Consider the following 20,197-nt stretch of genomic DNA (forward strand, 5'->3'; position numbering starts at 1 on the left):
TGGTACATATTTTGGTTGTTGAAAAGACTGCTGGATATGAAGTTATCAGACATAACTTGGATGTAGTGAAGAGCAACATATAGAGGAATGACGTGACAGGATGTTAGGAATAAAATGAGATGGAATCAGAGGATGTGCTACAGTTCAGTGTCCCTGACAACTGAACGAATTAAATTTTTAAAAAAGAACCAGAAGTATAAATATTTATCCTGGACACCACAAATGCATATATACACATAAAATATCTATAAATATGTTGCCTGTGATGTAACATGATGATTTGAATAGCAGTGCAGTTGTAGACCCATAGCATTTGCCCACTAATCCTAATAGGTCAGCTCAACTGTAAAAGTGTTTTCTGTGCTTTAGGAACTTGTATATTATCTAAAAACTCATCTTAAAGTCCATATGCTGAAAAAGGGAACAGAAACTGTTAAAACTTACATGCATGAGCACCAATATGTTACCACAGCAGCAGTCTATCCTTCTGTGAAGAAAGTTTGGAACCTGACTAAAGAGAAATCTTCCATTTGACTATCATTATTAGAGAGACGAGGCTGATTCTGTCTCAAGTTAAAAGAACTATCTCTATGCAAATTTTCACCAGAATGTTTTTTCTTTGTTTGTTTGATTTCATTTTGTCATTGTTCTTGTGCCTGTACACTATGTGCTTGTGTGTGAAACGGCTGTGGCTATAAATAACAAAATGTGTTTTTTATTGACGTTATATGGATGTGTATACCATTTGATGGTCTTTCTTATAATAGTTTGTGTGTGTGTGTGTGTGTGTGGTGAGAGTGGTAATGAAATACTGTATATCATTGAAGAGCATCAAAAGGAGCCATTGAGTTGCTTCCTGGTGCGAGCGTACCTCTCACCATTCCTCACTGCACCCACACCCACCCCCTCACCAGCAGCTCTAAAAACTCTCTGAGTAAGCTTGGACTCAGGACTCAGATAAAGTTGGAGGATTAATGAAGAGGCAGCACTTTAACAACAGCACAAAAATGACTTCTTTTACTTTTTGTGCCACTTAATGTCACGGTACAAGGTAAAAAAAAATTCAACTAGAAGCAATTTCTGTCACGGGAGTGGAACGGACTCAGGCGCAGACTGAGGTAGCACAGTTCAACGACACTTTATTAATCACACTGGTGCACTATATACACGTGAAGGGGGGGGGGAAAACACCAGGGTCCTGGGGATCACTTGGCTGGGGAGACACACTTCTTCGCACTCGTTCTGCTCCTCGTCCAAACAGTCTCCACACAAGCAGCTCAGCTCACTCTCCTACTCACGGGGTCCAGGGGTCACAAAAGGGCTGATCCAGGTAAACCTGTTTACACAGACGAGGGTAAGTCGAAGGCAAACACGGGAACAGTAGAATCGCAAGGAAGCCAGGCAATACTAACGAGAGTTACTCAATATTCCAGCGACGAACAGCTCAGAGCCCCAGCCTTAAGAGCCAGAGAACTGCAATCCGCTCGAGATCAGCTGCAGGTGCGTGGGCCAAGGGCAGGAGCCCAATCAGAGCTCCGCCCAGGCAGACAGGTAGGAGAGACAGAGTGAGAGAAAAACAACAAACACTTGTGGCCACACTGGGCTGGCCGGGGAGGCACAGGGACCATGACAATTTCTTAGAGAATCAAAAGAAAAGCTTTCAAATGAAAAACAAATGGTATCTTCACAGTGTTGGGTCGTTTCAGAGTTGATTCCTGAGGGGCAGATGTATGAGCTGAGGGGTTTAAGGCACACCCGGGCCACAACTGTGAACGCATCAATAACTGTCAGGGCAGTAAAGCCACCCTGTGTGTGAGATTGGCTTATTGATTTGCCTCTCTGAAGATAATATCTTTACTCTGTCTGTTACAAATTCAGAAATTCAGCCAGTCAAACATCCAGTTTTGTTCTTAAATGCATTTGATGCCATACCACAAAATGCATACTCTGCATGTAGGCTAAGTTAAATCTTTAATTGGCAAAGGAAGTAAAAAAAAAAAAACCTTGCCTAATATTATTGAAGCATCTTTAGAGGATCGTCAGAGTGTCTGTGGCGTGACAGTGTCTTGACAGAGGTGACATTTAGTGCTCAGTATTGGAGTATTGATCACAGACCATGTAATTCAACTATTCTTCATGTGGACTCACTCCCCTATCATCTATATCCGCCTGCATTGTTTGGCTGGTGCAGGCAAGCTTAACCTGCACAGCAACGTGGTCAACTAGATATCAGCTGCAGAACAAACCTTATTACCTTAACCTCTGGCCCTCATTAGTTTTCCCTTAAGTTCTATTTTCAAGTATTTATTATTTATTTAGATACAGTGCTGTGAAACAGGGGTTGCAATCCGGTCTTTAAGTCTGACGTCATTAGCCATGTCTGGGCCCAAATTCTCCTGCAGGTCCCTAAGTCAAACTATCACTACAGCATTACTGAGAGTTGAAAAACTGTCTAAATTCTTTCATCTGTAATAAAATGCTCAGTGTGGCTGCTCTACCAGGTGTAACAATTGAGTTTAACATCCAGGCATCCATGAAAACAGAATTTATGATATTTAACGGAGTTAGAAGTTAGCAGGGAGTTAGCTCGCTAGCTTCCATGCAATCGCATGGCAGGATGCTGTAAACGGACCAAACGTCAGTCAGAAGAACAACCGAGATAATCCATCCACAATACAAGGTTAGTCATTAATATACTGCTGCATGGGCTGGGCTGTAGTTACATCATAAGGGTTTAAAAACTGAGCTTTAAAATGATTAGCGGTAATAAAAACCGAGAGAAGCCGACAGTAATCACTGACTGTTTTTAGGGTCTTGTTGAGATTAAATAGAACAAGATACAAAGCATTAAAACATGTTAAAAACACAACAGCCTTTTTAAATGCAGAGTACTTTGGGCCTGGAAACAGGATTCATCACGTCATCACTTAAAGACCGGATTACCTTTTCATATTGGGCCAGGCAGGTTTGGATAGCTTTCTTCCCTGATAAATAAAATCCTTCTTTAAAAACTGTATTTTCTATTTACTTGGGTTATATTCATTTGATAATAAAATTAATTTGACATGCCAGCACAGTGGCCTCACAGGTACAAGGTCCTGAGTTTGATTCCACCATCTGGCCAGGGTCTGTGTGGGTTCTATCCAGGTAGTCGGGCTTCCTCCCACAGTACAATGACATGCAATTAGTGCGGTTAGGTTAATTGGTAATTCTAAATTGCCCATAGATGTGAATGAGAGTGTGAATGGCTTTCTGTCTCTCTGTATTCGCCCTGTGTCAGTTTGACACCCTGTGATAGATGGTATAAGCTCCAGACTCCCTGCAACCCTGATAAAGATAAGCAGAAGAGAAAGGATGGATCTAAGATATGTAAGTGTGACAAATATGGAAAGATACATAGAAAAAAAGAATGCTTTTCACAGCATTGCATGTAATATACACAAGCTGTAATGTGCCACTTGTTCCTTTAATTTCTGTAAGATTTCTGTGGCACTGCACTAGAGCTCCAAAAATACTCACTGCTATAAACCATAATGTGATAACTTTAGAGTCAAATGTGTTAATCGTTATCGGCTTATGAAATCTGTGCGATATAAAACTTCTGTAAGAATCAATAAGCTATTGTTTCTAGATTTCACAAATGTATCACAAAATCTAATGAACATTTAGTTTGTTTTGGTGTTACTGATCGGAATGCAATAAGCCTAAAACTCCTTATTGATCACAGTGGCTAATATACATTTCTCGTTCCATGCTGCACACACCAGTCAGAACTTTTCTATCGAGTCAACAAAGCAGGGACTTTTAGAATCATTCAGTTGTTAATTTTTGCAAATTTAGTGCTTTTTCATCTGCAGAAAAGACAGAATTAGAGGTGTCTCCCTTACCAAACTCTGAGAAAATGTTTTACTCTTCACCATTCATTATCAGTTTGAGTTGCCATTTACATTACAGATTAAGAGTTTGCATATAAATCACTGAATTTGCAAAACTACTCAATAATTAACACAGTAGCAGCTATAATATTTGTTAATCCTGAATCCTGTTTGGAAACGTTGTCTGGTCTCTCTGAGCTGTGGGTAGATAAGTTGCAATTTCTCTTACAGTACAAGTACAGTAGGTACAGTACAGTAGTTTCTTCCATTGTAAACAGCAGGACAGCACACACTCATCACTCAGACACACATTACTTTGAGAATGCCACACTCTATAGTAGTCCCACAGTAAAAAATAACAGCTAGTCCCATTAGGGTCCATCTGCCTAAAACTCACCTTCTCCCTAGCATCCTCGTCCGTCACACCAACCCTCTGCTTGTCCTTCACAAAATCCATGAATCTTTTCTCAGAGCTCATTCTTTTCCTACTGCCTGGCAACTGCATATTCAACATTCTTTGCCCAATACATCTATTACCCCCTTTATGTACATGTCTAAGCCACCTCAGTCTTATTTCTCTTTGTCACCAAAACACTCGACCTGAGTTGTCACTCTGATATATTAATTTCTAATTCTATACATTCTGGTCACTCCCAGTCCAAATCTTATCATCCTTAACTCCATCTCGAGCTCAGCTGCGGGTCTTTTTGTCAGCACCACCATCTCCGCACCATACATCATAGCAGGTCTCACTACTGTCCTGTAAACCTTCCCTTTCACTCTTGCTGCTATCCTTGTGTCACAAATCACCTCTGACACTCGTCTCCACCCACTCCACCTTGCTTGCACTCTCTTCTCTGCTTCACGTTGCTTTAAAAGGCTCATGCACAGTTAACCAGTTAAGGGCGTCACCTCTAACTAACAGAACAACTGTATGTTCTAACCTCATTAGTAGAATATTATGGTCCACCATATCAAAGGCTGAGGACAAGTCCAGTAAGACTAAGACCGCAGAACAACCTGAATCTGCAATTAGGAGAAGATCATTAAGGACTCTCAGCAGAGCTGTTTCAGTGCTATGACGTGGTTTAAAGCCAGACTGAAATTTACAAGATATATACAAGATATATACAAAAACAATAAATAAGGATCAAGAAAAATAATCACCAAATATATCCAGAATGCATAAAGTTGTAATAAAATGCATCCTCCTGTAGAATCAATATATATATAATATATATAATAATCACAGTGGACATTTATCTAAAGTGAGGTCAGTGTAAAAGCACTAAATATCACTTTGGCCTGGCTTCCGACCTGTAGTGCTTTGACCTAACATACTTAGTAGGCAATAGTTTAAGAGGCCGTGTTCTTTGTTCTCAGTAGCTGTTTGGTTAATGACAGCTATGCCAACGCTACACATGAACATAACACCCATGTTAAATGAAACAAAAAAGCCTTTAATAACTAGCTTTATATTGTTGTACCCTCACACCTTTTATGGAAATACATTACTTACACCTGTTAGTCAAGCTACAGTACAACTCATTATAATCATCAATGGCATTTGCATTCCATCTGATGCCCATCCAAGTACTGATGCTCATTTAATTAGCTTCCCTTTATCAGAAGCAGCAGAGGTAACGCAAACCTTTCTGCCTTGTTAATTGAAATTTTGATTAATTAACTGATTGCCTTGTGTGAGTCCCATTCATATCAGGCAGTACAAATCATATGTAAAGAAGCTTAAAGCAGTCTCTGAAATATTTTGCCTTTTTCGTCTTTCAAAACGTGCGAGACTCCACTGAAATATAGATCGCTGTTGTTTTTCAAACCTTTTCTGTGCACCATGTTCAAACAACTGTGAAACGGATAACAATAGATCTGTTGTATTCACACACCCGGAGGGAGAGGGTAGTTTGTCTGACAAACACTGGCTCTAAAGGGTATCAAGCTCCCTGAGTCGGACTACCAACAAAGTTAGTTGCTGCGGGATACTTTTTTTCCTGTGTCATTATTTCCTTGGACCAGTGAAACTAGATGTGAACCTATTTTCTCCAAGATTGTAGAACCTCCTGGATGTTCCGGTTGGGAGGAACTGTCCACTTCATTTACTCCTTCCATTTGTTAAGCCTTTTATGAAAGTCACGCACCATCTGCATGGCAAAAACACTTCTGGAAACTTCTCTAAGGAGACGGTCTGCTACTCCAAAACATTCCAAGCCTGAGTTGTTCAGTGAAGAGCTATGTTTTGAGGTTTTTAGCCACATGTGTGATCTGTGTTTGTATTCCCCTGATGCCTTGTGATTAGTCACATTCTCAACTGAATCAATCTGCATGCAGTAGGTATATATGTTGCAGGTTGACGTAGCCTGCAGTGTTCTCAGGATTCTGTCAGGCTGTATGGCTCAGCTCTCAGTGAAACATGAACTGCCAGTGCAGAGGCCTTCATCTGCTCCCTCTGGACTTAATTTGTACATCATTTTGTTTTGAGGCAAATGCATGCCAAAAGATTGGAGCAACCCAAAAAGACACATGTACCTAAGTATTCCCAAACACTGTTACAGCTGATGTCAGTAGATTGCTGTGTGTATGAGAATAAATAGAAAGAAAAAAGAATGAATAAGCTCCGATATTTGTTGATTCTGAAAAATGGTGTAAAAATGAAAAGTCCAATTAAATCGACTTAATTTGTCAAGCACAATGACTTCACAAGACAGGCAAATATTAAACGCAGTCATATGTCAAGGGAAGCTAAACTGGTCCTTCAGTTATGTTATTTTGAGTTTTGAGTTTATGACTTCTATAGTTCAGTGTCCAGCGATGTTTCATATGTCATGTGAAGGTGTAAATTGTTGTGAAGCTGCCAGGTCCATCTCAGGGCAGTTTCTCAGGAATTCACACATTGAAACACACAACTGAACTCTGACATACACACTCTGTGATCTCAACAGCTCCCAGATGTGATGGAACCACAGAGGTCAACAAAGGTACGTGTCATATATCCACTGACTACAATGAAACTACAGTACTTCAGAATTACATATAATATATAGACTTGCAGACAGTAAATAAACACCAGGTGCCAAGGCAAGCTGAAAACTAATCAGACTTTGATGGAAGCACTTAGAACAATTGCTCTTTAGAAGTACCAACTAGTACCTAGAAGTACCTAAATCCTTGCTCTAACTTGGCTGGGAAAACAAACAGACTAAATACGAGTCACCAACCAGTCAGTCACCAGACAGTATTTGACTTATAGGTTGCATTATAGCAATGCAATGAAATTAAGGCTTGCTTATCCCATGGATGGGTGAAATAGTGAGATACAGATTCATATTCATCCAATTCTGTGGAAGTGACAGTAGATCCAATATTGGTTTATATTGCAGGTTACCTTTGATATGCATTTTAGATCAGAGGCCAAACATTCTACAATTCAGAAAACACTAGCAAACAGAAAAACACAGCACAAACTCAGCGGAAAGCACAACGGAAATTGAATACAGCACAAAGGAAATAGGGGGGAAAAAAGCTGCAAAAAGTCACACAAAAAACTCACAAAACACAGCAGAAGTGTTTTTGGAGAAGCAATAACACGACAGGCCAGCCAAAGAAGTGATAAGCTAACACTAAACAGCGATGAACAAACATGTATCTACAGCATTATATGAATCATGTGATTAAAACACACATTATTTTGAATTCTTTTTCTCCCTGACAACACTGATGAGTCCTCCTTGTTTTTTAAGTCTGCTTCAGTGTGATCTTTTGCATGTTTTGGGTTTAGTCCCTTCTGCAGCTATTCCATTAAGTTATTGTCCTCCCAGAAACACTTTTGTTGTTTCTTGTGGGATTCTAATTTATTCTACTTCTATCTTGTTTAATATGATTTGTTTAGAGTTTTTGGTTGTTTTCCGTTTCTCCATTGGCTCCAATCCACCTGGATAAACAGTTAGGAAAATAGATTGTTGTAGCCTGTAACCAGCCTTCGCTGTCCAGGTCAACTGTGCAGTGATAAGGACTTGATACAACGAATGGGGTCCGTGTTTCCTTTTATGGAGCAACAAACATGGTGTACAAAACTAACTGTTCTACTGAATCTGGCTGCCCTGTTAGCATGCAATTCATGTTACATCTTCCACACTTGCAACAGAGTCATTCACTTCTCAGATCAAGGACAATGCTATTTTCTTAAAGTGGATAGACTGTCGGGCACACCACTTATCACAGTGTATTTCACACCATATCTGTGGTATTGGTGTTGCAAATAAATACTGATGCTTTTACATTATACCAAACTCCCTCTCAACAAAAGTCTTGCGTCTTGGAAGTCATCTGGGTAATACCTCTGGATAGTAATTTTGATGCCCCTATTAAAGGGTATAGGAGAGTAAACATTAATATCAGTGAGAAATAAAAACTCGATCTATAGAATGATCAGTCGAATCTGATAGAAACCCACCTGAAGGCTTTGGTGACTTTGCCTAAAAATAAGGTTAAAAAGTTGGTTTGTTTTTCTCTCCACTAATTCTCCTACATCACACATGTGCACAACATTAAGGCTCCAGCTCAAGTTCACAGTGATAACATGTTCAACCTGCCTGGCTCATATATAATAAACACTAAGCAAATACTAAATGCTAATTCACAGTATGAAAAGAGTGAGCCAAGAAAAACAATACATGCACTTAGCTACATATAAACTAGGCCAGTAGCCATACAGCTGATATTGTTGTGAACTTGTACCATGCTTCAGCAGAATAATATGACTGGCTAATAGATTCCCCCAAATCACATCTTTGTTGTCAGCAAATGTTTTTGTTTTTTTGTTTGTTTGTTTTTTTGCTTTTAGTGCTCCATCTTTTGCTTATGCTATACCTTATGTTTTTTATCATATTGCGAAAGATATTTTAGGAATATGGTCCAATCCTAATTTGGACATTGTAAGATGGTTATGAAATTCATCATAACCACATAATGCATATGCTCAGGTTAAAAGCATGACTATTTTTTTCTCTTTTTTCTGTGTTTGTTTATTTTTCTTTAGCACACCGTGACCTTCTGACCTTTTCCTCAAACAAGACGTCGGAAAGACCTTACATCAGTGCTTAAAGCTCACGTTAATACCCACAAAGGTAACACCACCTTGACTTAGCAGCGGGGCTCAGCGTTGACACTGACAGAGCCTTTGTCTCCTTTCAGAGCTGTCAACCTTTGTCACGTCTCCTGCTGCCATTTCTTGCTACACAGTACTCCTTATTTTTTACGCTCGGGCTCAGCATGAACTCAGCTTTCTGTTCTCTTATTTGAAGCTGGAGGTCTCTCTGCAGCGCAGTGCACACATTGCTGGCGGGCTGCCACGTTACGTAGACACAGGTGAACGCAGGAGGGCAAGAGAGAGCCGCCACTACGGAGGAGAGAGCGGTGACATGAAAATCAGGTGTTGACGAAAAGTGTCAGGGGTAATCACCATTGTTTCTGAGCAAACAATCTCATCCTCTCTTTGAAATATAGAGGCTAACGTGTCACAACTCATAAGCAGCAGCCTGCTGTTGCACATATAGTTTACATTCCTCTGACAAAGTTAGATACAATGAGTCCAGTAAATGTTTTGACAGGGCTTTTGTTTTGGAGAAATGTGCTGTGCTTTGCAGTATGACAAATCTATTGACCCAGTGTTCTGATAACAAGAGAGCAACAGATAACACCACTTCCCAAACTATCAGATGATTAATTGAAAACGCAAAAGAAAATACAATAGTGCAGCGAGTCTCATTAACCGAAGAATGACCCATCATAACAAGCAATTAATGCAAACAACATGCAGCACTGATTGGCTGCCCAGCAAGGCTCCATGCATCACAGCACATGGAGACGAATATTTCGATGTGATGATTCACATTCATTGCCCATCATGACGGCAGCCACATAGTGAATGCACTTTCTGTGTGCAAATTGATAGCTACACTGCTGTGAAAAAAATATCTGCCCTCTTCTTGATTTTTTTAAAAGTCTTTTACATATTTGTTGCTGTTAAACGTTTCCAATTATCAAAAAATTGATATTAAACAAAGTAACCAAAGAAGAAATATAAAATGCAGTTTTTAAAATATTATTTCAGTTATTAACAATTGACTACATTTCTTTGGACAGCTGAGTTGTGATTACTGCCAGATATGTAGTCTCAACAAATCACTTACATAGAACCTACATAGACAGAGTGAAGCAAATTAAAAGATCTCAAAAAGCAACACATCACACCACAATCTAACAAAACAGCAGTCATTGGCTGACAATGCAATAATAAATTACATAACAAGACATTCCACAGATGGTGTGTGCCACAGTAACCTTTTGCTGTGGCACCTTTATGCATACAGTTTCCTTAAGGTTCCTTCTTCATAACAACACTAGAGGAAGGGGTTCTTTTTTATAATAAGTCATCTGTCTGGACGCTGAAGTTAGGGATTAGACCTCAATGACTGACAGGTGTCCAGACACATAGACAGCTGCGGCAGACGGGTGGATGTTAGGCCTCATCTTTGCTAATTAGAGCCACGGAACTGTCCATCATATCTGTGCTGTTGGTCCTTTTTGGAGCCTTTTTAATGAAATTATCTCACGAATAACATGATTTTCTGTACAGTTCAGTACAGGCTGCCTAATAAGTTTGATGAGTAAAATTCTAGTGTTGTATTGTATTGGCTATGGTTTATGAACCTTGCTAACCAAGCTTGCTAGGGTTGTTTGCTAACACATATTTAATTGTAGATATGTTGTATAGTTATATGCATTATGTAAGATTTCATATTCCATGAAAACAAAACAAACAAACAACCAAAAATAAATAAAAAATACTACAACTCTTTAACTCGTAACTGCGAGCAGTCAGTTTGGTAACTTTGTAGCCTCCATTTCTATCTGTACATATTTATAGAGTAGACTCAATGTTCCGATTGCTTTTGAGTCTCTCAACTTTTCTTTGTGCTCATATGTATACAAAGTGACAGTGCATTTCACATCATGTTATGGAGTAATGCTAAACTAATATAACAAGTTACTATCTCTGGGAGTAATTAAGTAATACATTGTGTCACTTTTAAGAAACACAACAAGTAATGTGTTTAATACGTGAAGTTCTAGTGAGTAAAAACCCAAACACTCATAATACTGATTGGTGGAATTTTAAGGTTGTACTAAGGCAGGGATAGCTCAGTAGGTAGAGTGGTGGCCCCATGATCGCAAGGTTGGGGGTTCGATTCCCCTGAACAGCTACCCTGAGTTACCCCTGAGCAAGGTACCGTCCCTACACACTGCTCCCCGGGTGCCCAATGGCTGCCCACTGCTTCACTGAGTTAATGGGTTAAATGCAGAGAGGAATTTCCCCATGGGGATCAATAAAGTATACTTTCTTTCTTTAAAACTGGGTTTCAAAACTGAGCCTCACATTAAGTCGAAATGACATGAATATTTAATAATGTGCAACACACCTTACTTTGCGTTAGTGAGACTTTTGCAATACACGTTTTAGAGAATTACTTATTTTTTTACGTTTAATATAGCTCCCAATTTGTGTCAGTGATTGCTACGAAGCCCTAAAAACAGCATTTTAGAGATTCAGCCTAATTGTCTTTTGTTTATGCTGCAATTAGGTGTGCCTGGGGTTTGAGCGACAGAAAATAATGACTCGTACAACTCAAACTTTATTTATACGGCACGAACATAACAAGCCCTTTGTGACCTTACCAGTGATGATCTACAGCATTCAACACATCATTCCTCAGATTCCCACTGGAATCCATTATTCTGGCAGGTACAGCGCTGAAAGTCTTCTTTCCCAAGCAAACAACAGAAAACCCACAAAAAACAAAACAAAATCATGTATTTGCTATTCTGTCGGTAGGTGAATATTCTGCAGCTCTGCAGAAATGTATGGTGTGTGTTTTTTGCCGACAGAGTATATTAACCGGGAGGTGTTTACATGTGACTCCTAAAAGATAAGAACATAAAACAGGGTTATCGGGCAGACTTGGTGTTCAAAATTGAATGTGTTAGATTGTTTAGATAATACCAAAACCTCAGCTGAAAGTTCTGTAGTGTTCTCATTAACAAATGCAAAAACCCATCAGCAGTTACTTATCAGACATCACCTAATCACAGCCAGTCCAAAAAGATTTAACAGCACTGATTCCCCTGTGGAGAACAGTGTGTCATTGAACCAGTTAAGCTAATTTTCCCTCCTATCACACCTTTTCATGCCAAATAGAGGTGCTTAATTTCCCTTGTTGTTGTAGAAAATTTATTGCACATTAGTCTCTTTTTATTTGAATTTAAACACTTCTTTCTAAGCCTCCGCCAGCAGACTCGTTCTGTTTGAGCAGTGAACTGGCCAGTATCTGACAATATGAGTGGGCTAACTGCTGGAACAGAATAATTCTCTTTGCACAAACAAACAAGGCAACAAACTAAACAAAAAAAAAAAAGAGAACTATGAATAAAGAAGACAAGGGCATATTTGATCAGACGCTGGCATAATCTCAACGTCTGGTTCTGTGTGATATGTGGTGATCCAGGAGACTAGCATATTTGTTTGTGTTGCCTTCTCATTTGCATTGAAATATGTGTGTTTCCTCCCCAAAGAACATCAGAGGACATCATTAAATGTTGAAAGGCGCAGACATAAATTAAACATTATCATTTCATGTTTCCTCATTTTGTAAACTTTCTGAGAGATTTCTTATCACAGCCCCACATCTTAATTACACCCATGTACAAATCACTCGGGTATGTCTTTATTCTGTGAAGACTGAACATATAGAAGATGGAAGTAAAAGTCACAGAAATGTTTCCAACAGTAGATATCCATTAAGTACGCAATGAAGAGGGGGGGGGCGTTAGAAAGGTCAAGCAGCGTGGTGGCCTATTTATCACTAATGAAGAAGAAATCAAGAACCTGTCAGTATCTGGGCAGGCTCTGGGTTTTTCTCTGATTACTCTCTTCTGTTCTCTCAGGTGGAGAGGTGTGCATACCTGTGTCTCTGCCTATGGGCAGGGCTGCCCTTTGCACTTATCCACCTGCACAGTGTTGGGGAGTAACAGAGCCTACCGCCGTTACGTATTTAAAATACAAAATATGAGTAACTGTATTCCATTACAGTTACCGTTTAAAAAGGTGGTATTTAGAATACAGTTACTTTGTTGAAATAAATTGATTACAGGACGGTACTTCCCTGTTTCATATTGTGGCGGGTCAGGACTGTTTGGGTTTTGTTTGACAGCTGTGTTCTGTTGTTCCAGGCGGCAGCGTTACGGTTGCCATGGTTACAGGGTGACTCTCTCTCTGCGTGTTTCCTGGGTGAGAGAGCCCTATTTGTTGTTGTTGTGCTAAGCTAATAACCAGAATGCTACAGATATAGCTCTAAAGAATGTAGCATCATAGGCAGTGTAGTCCGTGCTGCAGGGAGAATGGACTGCCACACCCGTTATGTGTCTGTAAGCGAGGGAGGGAGAAAAAGGAAAAGTACAAGCTGTCATCGAGCAGAAACGAGAGCTGGAAGCATGTAAATATAATAATAACCACTGCAGCCAAGAAGAGTGCCTGACGAGCCCAGTTGTAAGTAAGCTATTAAGACTCGACTGTACACTGTGCTCGTGTTTTCCTCCGAAAACAATAAGTTCCGTTGGAGCAGCCTTTCAACGCCTCTCTCTGTCTCTCGCAAGCAAAGTTGACCCACACAACAAAGTAAAACTATTTTTCGGCTACGAGCCGACACGGAACCCACGGTATTAGCCAGAGGTCCCTTTACTACGGTTCGGAGCCGCGGACCTTCAGTAATAGTAATAAATCACACAGCAATAGTACATTCACGTAGTTGTAAACAGCATGATAATATATTAAGTAATACAAAGTATTCAGAATACGTTACTCTCATTGAGTAACGTAACGGAATACGTTACAAAATACATTTTGGGGCATGTGTTCTGTAATCTGTAGTGGAATACATTTTAAAAGTAACCTTCCCAACACTGCACCTGCAGCACATAACCTCATTAAGACGTAGTATTTAACAACCAACTGTGGCTGTTAATCTTTGCTTCCATTACAGTCAGAATTGGTTCAACAAGTTTAGTTCTTGTTTTTGTGCTTTTTGCTTAGTAATCCTCTTTCTTTATCTGTTTTCTAGTTCCCGGTTTGGTGTCAGTTCCCTGGAGATCTCACTTGTGTTCCTTTGTGGAGTCAGAAGATCACAGTCAGTCACTGTGGAAACAAGGACATACCTGTTAATGGCCTGCCTGCCCAATCTCACTGAACTGCTTTCATCTTCTCTAGATCCCAGCCACCAGTTACCTTTTCTTAGCTTCAGATTGCAATGCTAACAAGTAAGACCTCTGAGCTTCTTAACTCCGTTTTCTGCTGGAGTTGCTAACTTGTCCCCCTCACCAATAACCAGTCTCCCTCTGCAGACTGTCTTCCTCCTGACTGAAATAGTTCCTGCCCAGTTCCTCACATGTCTGTCATTCATTCCATTTGGTTGGTAGATAAATTTTTTATTGGCTGAGTCTGCTCCTTAAATTGCAGCAGCATCATGACAAAAGCATCCTCGAATGTTGCTTGACTGATGAAAGCCAGAAGTCATTTGTATAGGCTCACTGAATTTATCATGTTGGCTGTTCCTAAACACAGGCATGCCTTGGTGCCTGCTGTTTGTCACCCTCCAGGAGCATCCACCTGTAGGCTACAGGTGAATATTTATTGACATCCAGTTTCTATATGTAATATCTTTGAAACATTCAGCAAGATATAGTTCATTACTGTGCATAAATAAATAAAAATTCGTTTTTAAAAAATAAACTAATCATCAGATTAGGAATAAAAATTGACTAATCACCCTCAATCTTATCCTAAAGACCTCATAGTTCCATAATACCCCAATAGACGTATTAGAGCACTTTACTGTCAATGGAACTAGCTCCCAGTTTGCATTTGGGAGACAGACCCTTTTTAGTAGAATTCTTGCTTATGTACATGGCATAGGCAGCTGGGGGCTTCCATTGATGCGCTGAGTGTTTTTACCTCGCTCACCTTTTTTTTAACTCACTGCACTTAATCAGTAGTCGTCATTCTCTGGCTCTCTACCAACATGTCTTTTGTCCTGTCTCTGTCCTCGCACCGCCAACCGGTTGAGGCAGATGGCTGTCCCTCCCTGATCTGCAGGTTTCTTTCTGTTTAAAGGGAGTTTTTCCTCCCCACTGTCACTCAGTGCTTCCTCACAGGGGGTTGTGGATTGTTGGAATTTTCCCCTGTATGATTGTAGGGTCTAATGTGCTTTTCTGGCTTATGTTGGTCAGGTTACTGGATAACTGCAGAAAATTTTAGTTACCTGGGTACTGGGTTTTGAGACCTTCCTTGAGCTCTCAAGGGATTTCCTGGAAGTTCAATGATATTATCAAATGTATTTCTTACACCAGACCAGAGCAACTGTGGAATCTCTCTGCTCAAAAAGGTGCCCTGTAGTTTTCAAGTTTGCATCTACACTTGTTTTAATTCAGACAATCATAACTGATGACATGATATACAGCATAATGCATATCTAATGTCATAGCTAACATTTAGACCTTGCAGAAAGACAATTTATGTCAGCATATTAAACTACAGTCAAACTGTTTTCATTTTAATTCTACGATCTTTTCATTGGCAGGAAAAAAGACTTTAAAGTATAAATGTGAAAATAGCCAAGTGATAATTAATTATTTCAGGAAATCACAAACGAAAAAGAAAAGGCAGGGATTCTATGAAGAGGGTGGAATTAACGTTAATTTGTGTTTGTGCTCCACTGTGGACATACCTTTTTTTAAATGGCAATGCAAAATGAAGAATCACCTCTAATTTGTGAGTTGGAATATTAAAAAGCCTTTGGGAAATGACATGAAATTCAATTCCTTGTGTACAGCTCATTTGAATATAAATCAAAGAAGGAGGATGTTGATGTCTGGCGCTTATGCCTCATCATTGTGCTACGGCAATTGTCCAACGAAAATTCAGCAAGTCAATTTATTTCCCTAATGAGAATATTGTGCAGTAGCACAGATAACAACATGCAACCCACAACAGCAACTATTTGTCATTTAAAGCATTACCAGAAACCCTGAGAAAATGTACGGAGATACACCTCACGCAAATAAACTCTAATTTCCTTCCTGAAAATGTCATTCATGTTCAGTGTCAGGGAAGGGCATGAGAAGGGCTGAGGCACAGATAGAATGTGACACTAACGCTGCACCTCACAGTGTTTCATCCACAGAGCTGTCCTGCCTATTAGTCTTATGTGTGCTGCAGTTCTGATGCTGTGAGGATTTGACAGGCTCACTGCAGAACCTCAAATTAACTTAATTTAGGTTTAGATGTCATCCTCCAAAAAGCCGCCTTGCTTTTCCTTAGTTGTAACCTCTGACTGTCCCTCATCTTGATGCCTGGTCATTATAGGAACACAGTTTTTCCTCGAGCCAGGGAGGACTGAAGGCATTAATGAGCAAGCCGACTGGCGCAGACGGTGGCTTTTTAATTAGCAGCAAGACCACTTTCTAGCTCAGTGGTCTCCTCCATTTTCATAGCAAGAAATTATTTTTGGATACTTTAGCTCTCTTATGTTAGGCTGCCCATTAAAGTGTGAATGGCACAAATGACAGGGCGTGGTAATTGGAATCGCGCAGAATTACCACAGAGGTCTGGAGTAATTGTGTGTTTGAGTGGCATTTTGTGCTGCTACTCTTCTTCTTTTTCAGACCAAGTCCAGAGATGAAAGAAATTGCATTTTACTCACATTGTATTCATATTTAATTTTGGCAGGGAGTAAAGACGTGGCATGAAAGAACACAAATCTTCATTCTGTTCACTTAAGGCAAAAGCCTCCCGTGGTTGTATGGCACTCAATCTCAAAGCTTTACCTTGGCAGCTTTAGCTGATTTGCTCGGACGCTTTGGATTCTTCGTTTTAAGATAAGATCATAATTTTGACATCAGTACAACCAGCATCAAGAGGCTGGAACACTTTAGTCCTATAGCATCTACTGTTACAGTGCCATTAGTATTCATACACAAACCACATAGGCATCGTGAATACTTCACATAAAAATCTAAAAATGTATTATTCAATAACAGAAAGGCTTTACTTTGAAGTGATCTTTTGGAAAACTTCAGTCTAAAGGTAATCTTTGGTTCTATCAGTGGGGTGTACATCCTCAAGTTGAAATGCACTGGAATACTCAGAGTGAGCGACCTGACCCTTGGGACCAGGTTTCTTTGAACATTTTTACATAATGGAGCTCATATTGATTTTTGTTTTTGAACCAGAGAGAAGAGAATGAATAGGAAGCGCTAATATTTTAATCCTGTATTCCCAAGATGGAGACACACAAAAACAAATAACATTTTCTTTCTTTTGTATGAAAGAAATTTGTATTTTTTTTTTCGACATAAAGACTAGTATAGATTCACACAGAGAAAACTCATCCACTCTATACTGTTAGGTGTATTTATGGTGAAGTAATTCTCTCACACTGATCCTTGGATTGTGCTCTGTGTCATTCTGGACTGACAAATAGCTGACGAGTGATCAATTGCTCCACTTAGAAAAGTTTTTGAAAGAGTCAGCTCAACAGATCACCATCTTGTGACGGAGCAGAAATTGAGTGGGGGTTTGCAAACATAGGCTTATATTGATTTTCATATGAAGAGTGAATTATTTCTACCACATCTCTCCAATTTGATTTATGCTCATTTTGCTGTCTGTACTCCAATTCATACAAGCAGCCAGAAACCCCTTTCTTATGCGGCGAGCGATACCCTTTTGCCAAAGGCCGCTCAAACAGTAATGTGTTCTTTTAGATTAGCCTGTCAGGTACAATGTAATTGACTGGGGAGATTAAAAAGAAGATATCACAGTGCATTATTGATTCACATGTTAAGAGGGTCACGTGTACCACAGTTTATCAGCACCCCAGCAGACAGTCTGGAAATGGGAGACTTTTTATAAAACCCTCCTGGGGACAAGGGGGAGATATTAAAAGGTTGCACTCAGTCAATTGTTTTCAAGTTTGTGTCCACGCCCTGTTCCCACTCTTACACTGAACCCACATTGAAAAAGGCGTCGAGCACAATACATCAGACACTTCTCAGCATAATTTACCTCGGAGAAGAGAAAATGTAGGTGACAGTGACTTGTGAGTGGAAAGTTGCCTGGCTGAATACCAAACCTGACTATTAAAATGTCAATCAGCAAAGCTGCAAAAGGAATGAAAGGGCCTACAGTCATGTGTAAGGTGCTGCAAGGCTGTATTTAAGCACAGCAGCGCTTTGAGCAAAACGCTAGCAGCATAAGAATGACAACATATTCATATTCCTACTCTGCAAAATATCAGTAGCATTGGAAAAAGTGAATGTTGGTGTAACTGAAGAATAAAAGGGGGGGGAAGTCAGCTCGCCAGTGCCACACTGTGTCCTGACAAACATTTAAAAACCTTTGTAGAATTTGTGAAGTGCATATTCCTCAGCCTGGAAAAATGTCACGTGTTTGGTGGAGCAAATATTTCTAGACGTCTTCAGAACTTCTGTTATTAGATGTTATTCATTTGTAATTGTCAGTGTATTCGAGGACTTCTTCGCTTAGCTTTACTTAGCCATCACCCTTCAACAGGTCCCTCAAAGTATATTTTTTATGCATTTATCATAGTACACTGATGTTTATTAAGGTCACTATTGATAATTGGTGAATCATCTTCTGCAATGATGGTTTTATCCTTGAATGATGATTTAATGTCATTGCACAAGAGAGGCCAATGTTACCATGTCATTTTCAGGTATTAACCAGCTGATTAGCTGCTGCCAATAATTATTTCGAGTGTGACAGGTCAGCAATTAGACAGCTGCTCCGCAAAACAACAGGAATAATTTTTAACATCTGATTTTAATAAGTCTGCAGGGAAAAAAAGTTTTCACACTACTCTTGGTACTCATTGGCAGTAAAAGACCTTCCCGGTTCTGGGTATCTCTCTCAGTTATGAATATTGTGTAAACACAGAGCTTGTGGAGCTGAAAAACAGCATGCTGAAAAAACCCTTCCCTGGACAAATAGAAGTTCTGAGATGTGCGAGAAAGGTCGTACACTTCGGTCTTCCCTTGAAGACGAAGGAATGTTTCATTCATATTTTAATGAATGTTCTCAGGTCAGGGATGAATACACACAGGAGCAGGTGAAAGGTGAAGCTGATATAAATAGCTGGTGTGGAGAGGTGCAAAGCACGACCTTGTCCGTCCATAGAAGAAGATAATTACACTGCTGTGATCACACATTTAGACCTTCCTTGACCCTATTCATCTTTTGAAGTACAAATAAGCATGTTAAGTCAAGCTAAATTCAAGCAAAGTAAAAGAAAGAAATAATACTGTGGCTGTCATTTAGCAATAAATGCGTCTTTTGAAAAGGTCACAGTGGTTCTTTTTTTTTAAACCCCAGCCGTCCTCACAGACCTTTGTCAGCACTTGGTTCTTTAAAAAAGCTCTTTTTGAATTTCTTTTGAGAGTAAGGCAAATAAAAACAACGTTTGATGCCTAAGAAAAATAACAGCCCTATAATGAATTTTGGAATGAAGAGATAACCCCATTCATCTGATTTTACTGGGAGTGCTTCTTTTACTTCTTCGGTCAGTATATTTTATATATGACAACATAAACTTTTATATGATCAAATTATTTAAAAATGACATGCTGTACGTTATGTTTAACTATCTACCTATAGAACATGACTGGAAGGGTGGAAGGTTGTAGTATTTATCACAACCCTTAAGTTGAGACTCTTGATTTCATAGTTCGTCTTTGTTTCCCTCCTTTTGACCTTGTGTCCATGCTAATTTTATGCTTATGATTTCTGTAAAGGGCCTCTTTTCAGACATCCTTGTGCTGCCCATAACTGGTTGGAATATCAAGCCATTTCACCACTCAAAAAGCCCAGCTTTTTAAAAAATTGCCTCTAGAGGAGATGAATCTGAAAACTGACTTGTTTTTAGTGTGGGCGAAGAGAACAGAGATTTTGGAAGCCCACTCAAATACATTTAGGAGATGTGTCAGTAAAGTACAGCTCTACATGCTGACTGTTTTACGCAAAATCTCCTTGGGAGATGTTGCCTGTTTTGTTTTAAAACCGAAAACTGATAAACAGATTAGGAAATTATTTAAAGTGATGTTTTTTTGTGTTTTGATTGAGGGTGGGAAGTGATTTTTACCACCTTACAGCAGTGATTTGGTCTCAGATAAGCAGAGCAGAA

This window comes from Aulonocara sp. 'chitande type north' Nkhata Bay, linkage group LG7 (genome assembly GCF_057382095.1).
Source record: "Aulonocara sp. 'chitande type north' Nkhata Bay isolate Kocher_YH1m ecotype deep benthic linkage group LG7, A_spYH_male_GT1.1, whole genome shotgun sequence".
Taxonomy (NCBI): Eukaryota; Metazoa; Chordata; class Actinopteri; order Cichliformes; family Cichlidae; genus Aulonocara; species Aulonocara sp. 'chitande type north' Nkhata Bay.